The sequence below is a fragment of the Thunnus albacares genome, chromosome 18 (assembly GCF_914725855.1).
Source record: "Thunnus albacares chromosome 18, fThuAlb1.1, whole genome shotgun sequence".
Taxonomy (NCBI): Eukaryota; Metazoa; Chordata; class Actinopteri; order Scombriformes; family Scombridae; genus Thunnus; species Thunnus albacares.
Genome location: NC_058123.1, coordinates 17,431,605 through 17,443,942, shown reverse-complemented (window position 1 = coordinate 17,443,942; position 12,338 = coordinate 17,431,605). Strand labels below are relative to the sequence as shown.

General features: G+C 39.5%; 1 protein-coding gene across 2 annotated transcripts in view; it reads left to right on the top strand.

Annotated features, from left to right (window-relative positions):
• The first annotated feature begins 344 nt into the window (after positions 1–344).
• The window catches only part of jak2a (Janus kinase 2a), a 38,733-nt gene continuing 26,739 nt past the window's right edge, over positions 345–12,338 (top strand). Inside the window, exon 1 of one of the 2 annotated variants that reach the window (XM_044332727.1) lies at positions 345–794. The gene's annotated coding sequence lies outside the window, so the exon portion shown is untranslated. The remainder of the gene's footprint in view (positions 795–12,338) is intronic. The other variant, XM_044332726.1, reaches the window with a different exon arrangement.

Genomic DNA, 12,338 nt, shown 5'->3' with positions numbered 1-12,338 from the left:
ACTTGTATGTGTGTTCTGGGATTTGGCTTTTTTCATGGGACTCCAGTATAGAAGAATAATGTACTGGACATACATTCCTATCTAATCAATGCTGAGCACCACACGGAAGAGGTATTAACCCGTCTAAGTGGGATAGGCGCACGATAGAAGCGGGTTATTCCCCCCGCCCCCCCCCGCCCCTACTCTGCTTCTGATTGGCTCTGGCCCTGATACTCTTACCCTAACCCAATCATCTCACTCCTCGTGCCTAAATCTAACCAATCTAAACAACGAAGGCAACGAGTACTAGCCAATCAGAGGAAGAGTAGGGCGGGTCTTCGCGGAATACGGGTAGGGGTAAAAAAAAATAAGGCGGGCAGAACACAGTCCTTTGGTCTGGAGACCTGCTCCGCCCTCATCATCATCATCATCCTCATCGTACAGCGCAGGCTACTATCATCGACTCACAAGAGGAGACAAGTCAGGGTGATAGTACAGTTTCCCCCTAAACCGGGGCGTTATGTCGAACTAAGAATAATGTGATCGATGAAACCTGCTCGATATGACGCGTACAATGATAGTAGTTTTGAAGAAGATGTGAAGACCGACGGAATGGCATCTGGTGGCGCAAATAGCGAAGCAACAGTACTTTTGTTGACGGTAAACGTAAGCCGTTAGGTCTGAGGCTTATTAGCTATAGCGCTAAATATTCAACCAGTATCGGACTAACTTGCAGAGACCGACCGACAGACTGTCACCTGTGTTGGTTTTGGAGAAGTCAAGCAGCAACAGCTCTTCAGAAGACAACAGGTAGAGTTAAGTGATGTGTGTGTTTGTGTCTGTGTGTGTGTGTTTGTCTCTCTCTCTCTGTGTGTGTATGTGGTGTGTCGTAGGCTACGTTTGGGGACACATTTCAGACTTGGGAACAGTTAATTGGGTACAGCTTGTCCAATTCGGGGCAAAAGACGTGTCCCCAATTGGGAAAAAGCTAATTTATGGGTCAGTGGGTATGGTCAGTGTTAGATTCATATCCCCTCCTAGAGTTGTTATTGAGCTGCAAACATCTGATAATTTACGCGAAATTGTACTGAAGAATGATGGATTACCTTCATTAAGCGCATACATATTTAACAAAGTAATATTGTTTGACTCCAATGAGCCATTGATAAAAAATCCTGATGACTCTTGTGATATGTTGTTAACTTTGAAATTTAATTTCTTGTGAAATATTACAGCAATGCCAGATCTCTTTGAAGATTGTCCAGCACCTATAACCTTCTAACATACTCTCTTTTTAAATGTTGCAAATTTTCTGTCTGTAAATGTGTTAGTTTTAGGTTAAGTCTCCAGGAAATGAATGCAAGTCTATGTAATGTCCCCAAAAATGACCATGATCTGGTGTGTGTGTGTGTGTGGGTGTGGGAGCGGTCATTGTTCCTGCAAACCAACTTTACTACAGTTAAAATTAGCAAGCAGAGTGAAATCAGCTGTTCTGTGCTGAACTGAAACTCAAGACAATAGCAAAACAATAACAAATGACCTACTTTTATGTGGTCAACAATTCAATAAATATGAAAGTATGAATTTAATGTAGAAATTGAGATTCAGAAGTCGATTTTATCCCTTCATTGAGATGTGAAATAATGATTTGCCCCATTGTCAGGTGTGATATTTAAAGGATAGGTGCACAGTTTTTCAAGTCTATGTTAAAACAACAGTCAGGTGTCCATATGCACATTGAAACAGGTTTGTCTTGCTGTAATCATTCCTCCAGTTCATACTGATCATTAGGAGATCCCTACCTAATCTGCTTACAATTTAAGTGATGAGGGACGAAATCCATATTCCTTGTTTTGAGCAAAAATGTATAAAACTTTATCTGAAGATAATATGAAGCTTTAGCTGTCAGAATTAAACAAATAAAGTGGATATCTTCCACAGTTAGTCTTTTTAGTATGAAATTCCCTCTTTGGGTCTCGACACACAGTGAGCACCTGACTATTATTTTAGGACAGATTTGAAAAAATGTGAACCTATCTTTCAACTGTAAGTTTATCTACACTCAGTTCGTCAATTTATTTGGGACACCTATTTGAAACTGATGTAACATCATTCTATTGCAACAGCTACAGTGTTTCCCCTATGATTGTACAGGCCTGGCAGGCCGCAAGGCCAACAAGAACCCCGCCAGGCCATAAAATGTTTTTTGAATGCCAGAAATAACACCAAATATCCATTAATTCGGAAATCAATAGTGTTTAGGAGCCTCTGTAGAGCACTGTTGTGAAACGTGAGTCACCGTGTCTGGGGAACTCCTGGTACTGTAGCTCCTTTTAGCGTAAGATTTGTGCGTAGTGAGTGAGTGGTTAAGCGAAAGAGCGAGCGGCAGAAAAATGAAGTGAATGCGAGCGAAGGAAAAGGTTAGCAGTAAGTTGTCAGCCTGGCAGTAAATGTACAGCACAGCCTAGGGGAAACACTCAGCTATGCAATAAGTCTGACCTTCATGGGGGTTTTGATGTTCGGTTTAGGTTGAACAGGTTTTGATTAGAGCCATACTGATGTTGGATTTTTGAGGGTGATGTCAATATTTGAGAGTGTCAAGTATCTGCTAATAATACTGTCAGCCTATATTTATTTCTTTAACACAAACGGATAACATAAGCAATCATTTGTGAGAAAGGTACCTTAAATTTGACCTAGATAAATATGAGGTGAGGCATTTTACAGTTGAAAAATCAAGTTGTCAGTACTCTCTGGAGGTCAGACTAGGTAACAGAGACAGTGTTTCACAGTTATCTTGAGCGTATCTTTGGCATTTTTGTATCTCAGTTACTTATCGACATATCAATTCTTATACAGAAGTATCTGTGATAAGCTAATATAACCTGCTAATAGATATATATCCTGCCTGGCACTAAATCCTGCTTTCATCAGGGTTATAATGTTCAGTTTTTGTTTGAAGTGTTTTAGAGAGGCGTTGATTCAACTAAATGATCATTTTGGAGGCTGTAGTTTGTGGTTGTTGAACTGTTTTTCAATTTCCCTTTTGTATAAATGAAGTAGACTAAATACGAGAAACACTTCTCAGTACAATGCATTATAATTAAACAGCACCACAGACTTTTGTGATGCTGTTTAATTGTTGAATCAACACCTGAATTGATGAGTTTGGAAGCACACGGTTATAGTCTGAGCTTTTTAATGAGATGCAGAAAAGGTGATTCCCTCATCCTTGACTCAACACTCTTCACTAAAACAGTTTCAACAAAAGCTGAACTTTATGAATGTAGGACTTATTGCAGTGTTGTTGTATTACACTGTGTTATCTAGGCGTATAGTTTGTTGATGGTGCTGCCACTTGATTTATATGACTGCTGATCCTGTAGATAATTTTATAAGGCAAGTCAGTTAATTCTCTTCAGAGCATTCAGTTCATTTTCCAGTTCAAGCTAAATGATGTGCATTCTGTTTTCTGGTTTTTAGAGGGAAAAACTGGTTGTTTGCAATGTTTTAGTCATCCCCAACCAATAGTACTAATATGGTTTCTTAAATTGACTGTATACCATGTTAGGGGGAACTGCTACGCTTAGGGAGTTAAGGCAGTACTCAGCTTTTATCTCAACAAGGCTATACTTAGTAGCATATCTATTTTTGGATTAGACATATTGTAAATATTTTTCAGTTATGTAAATGTTTTTTATCTGGTTTCAAAAGGCAAGTACATATGATCTTGACTTTTGAAAATGTGATGTTTTGAGCAGTATGTAGGCAGTGTTGATTCATTAGACTACCCATCAAAGCATTTCCAACCAATTTAGCATTTTTAATTAGTTCTTTACTGGAAGGTCACAATCAGTGACACAGACATGTCGACAGTTATGGGGAAAGTACATTATTCTTGCATCAGGGATCATATGTAACATTTCGCAAAGTTGATTCAGGTCAGACACAAAGAACTGCACTGTCAGCAGCTGTAATGGAATAAAATGATGTGCTTGGTTTAAAATGGAACAAGCAGAAACAAGTTACAGATACTCATTTTTCCCATGTCACATGTTTGCCAAAATAACATTCACTACAATCTTAGGACTGTTAAATCATAGAGAGACTTGCAGCTATTGTAGATCTGAAAATATCCCACACTGCTGTGTGGTTTAGGGTAAAATGAAGTGTGAATTAGCCCTGTGTTTTCCCACAGCCTTGATTCATTTATTTTTTGAAGCATGCTGCTTTAGGTAAGGTTGGGTACCATGCACATTTGAACTAATACCAGTACCGGTACCTGGAATTTGGTACCAGTGCCCAACGGCACCTTTTTACAGTACTTTACTCTCTGTAATAATAAAATGTAATTTCAGTTGTAAAAAATAAGTCCAAACTTCTTAATTTCAACATTATTTATTTTTAAAAAAATGATGTGTAAGGTAAAATAAACAATGATAAATTAATAATAAACAAGGTAAAATAAGTTGTAATTATGTTCTTTCTAACAGATGGGCTGAACAAAGAGCTCCAAATATTTCCAGATCGTGTTGTGTCAACTTGTTTTTACTGAAGAATAGCACTGCCAACCAAGCTCCACTAAGGAAGCAATAAACACATTCATTCTTCACAATAAAAGCCTTCCCTTAGTTTGTGAGTGGAAAGCTTTTAATATGAAGCAACAGCAGCAGGAAATGTTTTCATCAGCAGTAACAACATGGCTCCAATACAGCTGAAAGCAATCAGGAAACAGTAAAATAAGGCTGATATCTGAAAGTATAAACAGGAACACAGAAGAGAAATTTCAGGTGCTCACGTCTCGGTAAACTAGTAGGGATTTTTAAAAATGCTCATGAGGAATCTTATTAATATTCATTTGAATTCACAACACAACCTGCTCTCAAGGTACGGAAATTTGGCACTGATTGATCTTATGTGAATAGGTACTCGGTAGTACTGACATAATTCTGTCGGTACCCCTAAAAGTACCAAGCTCTAGCTTTAGACAATTTTACTGACTTCATCATGGGTGACTGAGAGTAAGTGTTATCTCCCATTGCAGTCATCCATGGCTTTGAAACAGTGGGAGGTATTTTAGAAGAGAACCAAAAGTATTTTCCATAATGCAAATTTTTATAGCTTTTAAACACAGCACCTCTGTCCTTCAAGCAAAGCAAGAGCTGGTGCTGTGCAAACACGCACAAACATTCACACACACACACACACACACACACTTTGCAGCAGGGAAAGGAAAAAAACCCTTCCTGTGTGTTCCCCATCACACTTTAATCACATTTATCTCTGGTCTGTCCAATAGATCCTGTTGATAAAGTAATGTAAAAATTATTTTTTTTAAGAGGGGCACGATATGGATCAGTGCAATGCTAAATTGTGTGTCTGCAGCACATTTGCGCTCAAAAAGCCTCAAATATACAGCACTGTGCAGAAGTTTTAGGCACTGAAAGTAAAGTGAGGATGCTTTCAAAAATAATGCCATGAATAGTATTAATCAATTGTACAACAGTTAATTCTGACCAAGTAATTTGATTGGACAAGAGGGATTCCTTCAGTGCCGATACAGAGCACAACAGCGCTGGGACTTTTAACTATACATGTATCACTCCGCTTTACAGGTGTTCTAAGAACCGTTAATTACATTAAAGGTATTTATCTAGCTTAGATTGTAACAAACTTTGCACTGAAAAGAATGAACATATTTACACATTTGACTTAAATTATGAATGGATGTCAGAGGAGGACGCAGGGAAGGTAAGAAGCCTGGATACTTTAGTGCAAACCTCCAGGTGTGCTCATATGACATCAGCTGACCTAGACAAGTTACAGAAGAGCAAAAATGAAGCTAACACTATAGGACAAACAACATGGGCTTTGACCTGCTTTCAGACTTCACTAAGTGTCAAAAATATCATCTCAAAAAACATCAACATTCAGTCTGTTAAGAAGACCGAGCTGAAGGTTCCAGTTCAGTTGCACTTTTGATGCAGGGGCAAAGAGGGGAATTGGGATCTCAAACCTGATTCATTTATCCTAAAACGTGACGAGAGTGGAGCAAAATGACATTCAATGAAGAAAAAAAAATCATAAAGACCCACTGAAGCGATATAGAGAAAATTGGCAAGGCACTATGTTTGGTGAACAAGGAAATCCCCTCTTAGCAATTCCTGAGCAAAATTCCTGGTGCAAAAGCCCTCTGTCTGCAGCCCAGAAAAGTAACAGCTGTGACAGACAGCTTCTAGTATACTGTCATTTCCAGGATGTGCAAAAAGGCAGAGACACATATGTCTCACATCAACTGCAGCCTGAGAGCCACTGCCATACAGAAACTGTCTGTAGTTTGGGTATACTGGGTACAGGTGAGATACCTTTTATTGGAAGCAGGCTTATATTAGAGAGAGGCCTTTATCTCTAATTCTCTCAGTTTGCTAAGTATATTTGCTGATATTTTGGTATGAAGCCTTGTTTTCTGATCTGCTTCTGCTTGCTCTGTTAAATTTTTGTCACAGCATTACCAGTAATTACGGTAATGACTTACTCCTATATGAGGAACAATAATTTTAGTTCCACCTAGAATGTTTTGGCAGTGCACCACTTAGCTGTAGTGTGCAGATAGCATGCTCATGGATGTTTGCTTGTATTAAAATATGCACCGTTATCTTCTAAAGCGGTGGAAATGTAGCCTACATTAGAGGGCTCTGCAGGTACTCATAGAACTGGAGTTGCATTTGGGTAACTACCGTTTAACTGGCATGAACATTATATAAAGGCACCGGGAGTTTATCCACCCTTGTTTTCCCCCAACCTGTATTTGTGGCCGGCCTTTATTTGTTCGGAAATATGGTATTGTCACTGTGGGTCCCATTTATGAGAAGTTTCTCTGACAAGGCTGCCTGTAATGCCTGCTACTCACACTTAATTTTTTTTCTTGCTGTCTTCATGAAAGGTGGTTTCATGAAGAGGAACCTTTAAGAAAGAGGATATTCTCTCTCCAATTAAAAAAAAACAAAGAAAGAAAGAGGATATTGTTTTTACATTGGTTCAGAATAGATCAACATGCAGATCTGGCTACTGGCTACCTTTCTGCTGTAGGAAGTCATGCCAAAAGAAAGAGTCATTTACAAGAGTATTGTATTGATTTCAAATCATTATTGCAGAAAGTATGTACACTGTATGCATATGTTTGGTAGACACTTTTGGAGAGGAATAAACACCATGAAAGAACTAGAGCATTGCATCAGTATAAGGGAAGTGGGTGAGCAGTGATGCAAAGGACAATATGAACTTTAGACACAACTCTTTTATTGTACTGTTTGCTTAGTAACTACAGATTACATCCCACGGTCAGCTTTTCCAGCCCACATCTGTCCCTCTTTCTGCTTGATTTCCTTTTATCCCAAAAGATTAAGGGGGGGATTTTTGTAAGTAACCTCTTGAGAGACAAGACAGATGTGAAAGTGTGCTTCATTAGATCAGTATGTGATTACTGGTTAAAACATAACTAGGTATGACAGACTAAAAGCATCGGATTGGTTAATGCTAGTTTTAAAAGCATGTACTCGAGATTATTAAAACAAAAACCTCTTCAGACTGTCGTTTGTGGAGTGGAGTGAAATAATGTAAACAACAGAATCTGCAATCTGAAGCCCCCATTCAGTGTATCATCGATGACTCGGCAGTATTACTCAAGCCACCACAAATAAACAAGTCCTGCTTGGCACATTGCAGAGTAGGGCTGTAGTTGTAAAGGAATTTCCCCTGCGGTGATTTAGGGTGGCTCAACAGTGTGGTATGCAGTCATATGTGGTATTAGATTTTTTTTTTGTGTGTGTGTATGTGTGAAAATCAAGATATGTTAGTCTGATTATATGTCGGCCAAATGGAGCAGCATTACCTGATGAGCACAGAAAACACTTTAAATCATGTTGTGGCAGGAAACAATGTTGGCCTACAGCCGAGTCCCCTTAAACCTTGGATTTATGAAATGGACTCTGACTGGACCCCCTTTAGATTGTATGACTGGTGGAAAACTACTTAACCTTGCGGGTTAAATGACAGCCTGCTTGTCCGCACAGTTAAAACAGAGTGTTTAAACATAACAGAGACAAAATCAGGGGGGTTGTCATGTGGGGGCATATGAAGAAACTCAAGACAGAGACTCATCAGACATTTCTCCGTTCTCTGTTAAAGAGCGCCTGAGATTGACACTAAAATGAGAATTGCTGGTCCACCTTAAAAGTCAGTCCATCTTAAGTGAGCCTGATCAAGTTAACGCGTTGTTGCTGGAGCATTTATTAACTGACACACAGCCTGTACTCTACATTTACTGCCAGATTGACAACTTACTGCTAAACTCTTCCTCTGCTCCGCTCGCGTTCACGCCATGTTTCTGCAGCTCACCCGCTGCGCTCGCGCAACTACACATGCACATTTATGCACATTTACACACACATACACACACATGCGCTGCCTTATTCCTTAACAGAGCTACGCTACTCTTGTACCTTTCACGTAGATGTCCTTTGAAGAACGGAGAGAGGAAAAAATCCACAATAACGTAGGGTGTTGAGCCCCATGAGCGACAACTCAGTGCACGAAATGCTGCATGCAGCAGGTGGGATCCTCCACAGCCACTGAACCAAGGGAGCTGCCGGAGATGGACCCGACCAAGAGAGCTGCCGAATATTCAGTACACACGCATTGAAGTGTAAACAAGAATGGCCTAGCCTCATGAAAAAAAGAAAAAACGTGAACATAACACGGTTGTGGCAGTTGCTTGCCATCCACTGCGGTTGGCTTGTCTATAGTGTGGTATAGCAATATTGCGGTTATTGCGACAGCCTTATTGCAGAGTCAACTATACAACCCCTTCATCTCAAAGCAACAACAGGTGCTTAGCGCAAGTATGTTACATACCGAAGTATGTTCCTGTAGAAATTGCCGGAACGGAAACGGAAACCAGAAGACTTGCAATCCCAAACTAAAGCTAGCTAAACTCAACGTGTTTCAGTAAGGTTAAAGCTAGCACTTTAGCTAGCCCAGCAAGTAGTAATCAATAGCTTAAATTCTAATGGTATGTTTCAACATGTAGGCACTCAGAAGGACAGACACCCACCGACAATGGAGATGACTGAGGAAAGGATACAGGAAATGCAGTGAGCCAGGTTCAAGACACAGACAATGTAGGGGCTCAGGCACAGGACACAGACAATGCAGTGGAGCAGGCACACGACCCAGACAACGCAGTGGAGCAGGCACACGACCCAGACAACGCAGTGGAGCAGGCCCAGGACACAGACAACGCAAAGGAGCAGGCCCAGGACACAGACAATGTAGGGGCTCAGACACAGGACACAGACAAGGCAGTGGAACAGGCACAGGATACAGACAATGAGATGAAGGGTGAGAGTGAGATCCAGCAAAGAGGAAGGAAAAGAAAGAGAGACCCTGGAAACTGGAAGAAAAATGTACAAAAAAGGCTGCGTAACACAGGGCAAAGTTATGTGAATTCTAAAAACATTTATGTCCCAGCTTGAAAGGTCAGGAGACTATGCTTCCTGTCGTTACAAAGTTAATCATAGTTTCCCTCAGTCAGAGAAAGAAAGAATTTGTGACCAGTTCTGGGCAATGGGAGATGTGGCAAGACAGAAGGATGCCATCATCAACCACACAGTGACAAAAATGAAAAGTCAAAGCGGCAGAACACCACTGAGTACCAAGAGAAATTTGCAAGGTCTGCAGGCATTGATCAGTCAAGTAATCTTGGAATGTCCCCCACAAACCTGCAGGGAAAGCATTCACCTGGAAACAAAATAATCCCAGAACAAAAATCGGAGAGATCACATTAAGTCTTTCCCCACGGTTCAATCACACTACTGCAGGAAAGACACAACAAGGCAGTACCTTGAAGAAAATCTGAATGTAACAAAGATGTACGATCTCTATGTGCAGAAATGCAACAAGAAATGGAAAGTGAATCCTGAGAAACTCAGTTTCTACAGGCATATATTCAACACAGAATTCAACTTTCACCAACCCACAAAAGATGCATGCATGTTCTGGGAGTGCTACAATACCAGTGAACACAAGAACAGTCCTCATACAAAACAGTTTCTTTTGATCTTGAGCAAGTGCTGACCACTCCATGGAGTAATGTGAGCAGTCTGTATTACTCAGGGAAGTTTAGCACCTACAACCTGACAATCTATGAGTAAGGCAGCAAAGAGGTAAATTGCTACATGTGGCATGAAAGTGAAGGGGCCCATGGCTCCTCTTTCAGACACTGAGCATGTGGTGCTGTACTCAGAACAGGAATGCTGATTTTAGTGCCATGTATTTCCACTCAGTAAAAAACATACCAACAGTAAAAAACAATTTCCATTATTGACCACAAATTCATGGAGTCTGGATGCAGCCAGAAAGAATGTGCTTGTGCACAGAGCAGAGGGGTACTACACTCTCGTAAGGATGGCGAGGAAAAGCATGCCATTCAAGGTGATTGAGCTTAGTCACTGTGATTTTCTGTATTTCAAGTCCTTTTCACAACACATGGTCCAAAATAAATCAAAGAGAGAGAAACAGTACATTGGCAGAAAATCAAATGGCTGTGCAACATGAAAGAGGACACAAATGGTATTCAGTTCAGTTATGAACTGTGTGACCAAGCATTTTGAATGCTTGAAGTTAGAAAACAGGAGACCAGATGTTCTCATGGATTGAAGCCCTTTCTGAATCCTTTCCAAAAAGTTTCATTCTCTCTATGAAATACATTGTTTTTGCCATATTATTATATCCCCAATATTCAGTAGCCTACTTGATATTCCCAATACTCTATAGCCTACTTTCAGTTGGTATTATGGATAAATGTTATTAATTTGTTATTAATCTTTAATTGTTAGTAATTAAATGTCATTAATCATTCAGTTAATGATATTTGCTATCATATTTTTTATTATTACAAATGTATCTGTAATTTTTTTTCAGTCACCCATCTTGCCAAATGGTTAAGTGGCTGGGATTACTATTTTAGCCAAATTAATAACATTCAAACAAACTAATTTGATGCAAGGATTTTTTTCATGTGATATTTTATTTTATCACAATGGATTGTTTCTTTTAAAGTCATTAATGTAATGCTTTGTTGATATTGTCACCAGATGTCACCTTATTTTATAGTCAAAATAAAATGAAACATTGGTGCCAAAAGGGCACGTCACTTTTTTCAAATTTAAAAATGTAAAAAAAAAAAGAAAGTTTTTGAATAAATGATGAAATATTGTTCATTAAGCATACTGTCATCCATGTGTATATCATTTTTTTCTCTTAAAGATTGAAATCAATACACAAAGTCAGATCAAACTATGGTAATTTTTATGTTTTGGTCCTCCTGTAAAGTTGGCGAAATGTCACTTATGCCCCTTTTTTTGTTTTGGTCCTCCTGTAAAGTTGGCGAAATGTCACTTACGCCCCTTTGGATCTAAGCCCTCAATATATAATGAACAGCAGCTTTGCAACATTTTCAAGAATTTTTTCTCTTCACGAGAAAGTCATGCAGTATGTTGTGCCTTCAGTGTAGTGACAGTGAGACAGTGACATTTAGCTGTGAAATAATCATCTGCCTTTCATCCATGGAAATCATTAGTCCTTGGCTGCATATTTGTGGTGCTGTGTTCACATTTCACACATGCCATTCAGAACCTGATGGACAACAGTAGTATTTTTTACTGCTTTGCAAAGTTGGTCTTCTTCTTCCAAAGATGTTAGGTGACTGATGGCACTGAGATGATAATCACCACACCCTATTTAGCATGTATATAAAAATTACTCACCCAATGATGCCCTTTTTGATCAGTGTTTTTCAGGCTTCTAGAGAGCTCCACCTAAGTTGACTGGTGTTGGCCTGTGTGAAGCTACATTGATGCAATGATTATGTCATATCGGACATAATTCAGTTTTATTTTTTTACATAATTGAATAAGTGCTTGCACATTTTTGACACTTTATTAACCAGCTGTCTATCAGCCCCTCCTAGTCATTTTAGGAACCATGGCAGAGTAGTTTTGCACATCTGGACACTGGAAATGTTCTCCAGTCCTCTTTGCAAAACTGCTCAAGTTCAGTGAACCATGAACAGATTAGCTCCACAGCACAATGATGTCAGGCTTCATATTTGGCATGATGTGTTTCTGGTGATGTGTCCGGTTGGCTAACACCAAACATACTATTTAGTATTATGGTCCAAAAAGTCAGTATTGGCTTTATCAGACCACAAAACCTTCCATCACTCTGCAAAAATGGCCATTACAATCATGTATTTCCTAGTTCTTTTGCCTGACCAACACTCTAAAACCCAAAGGGTACAT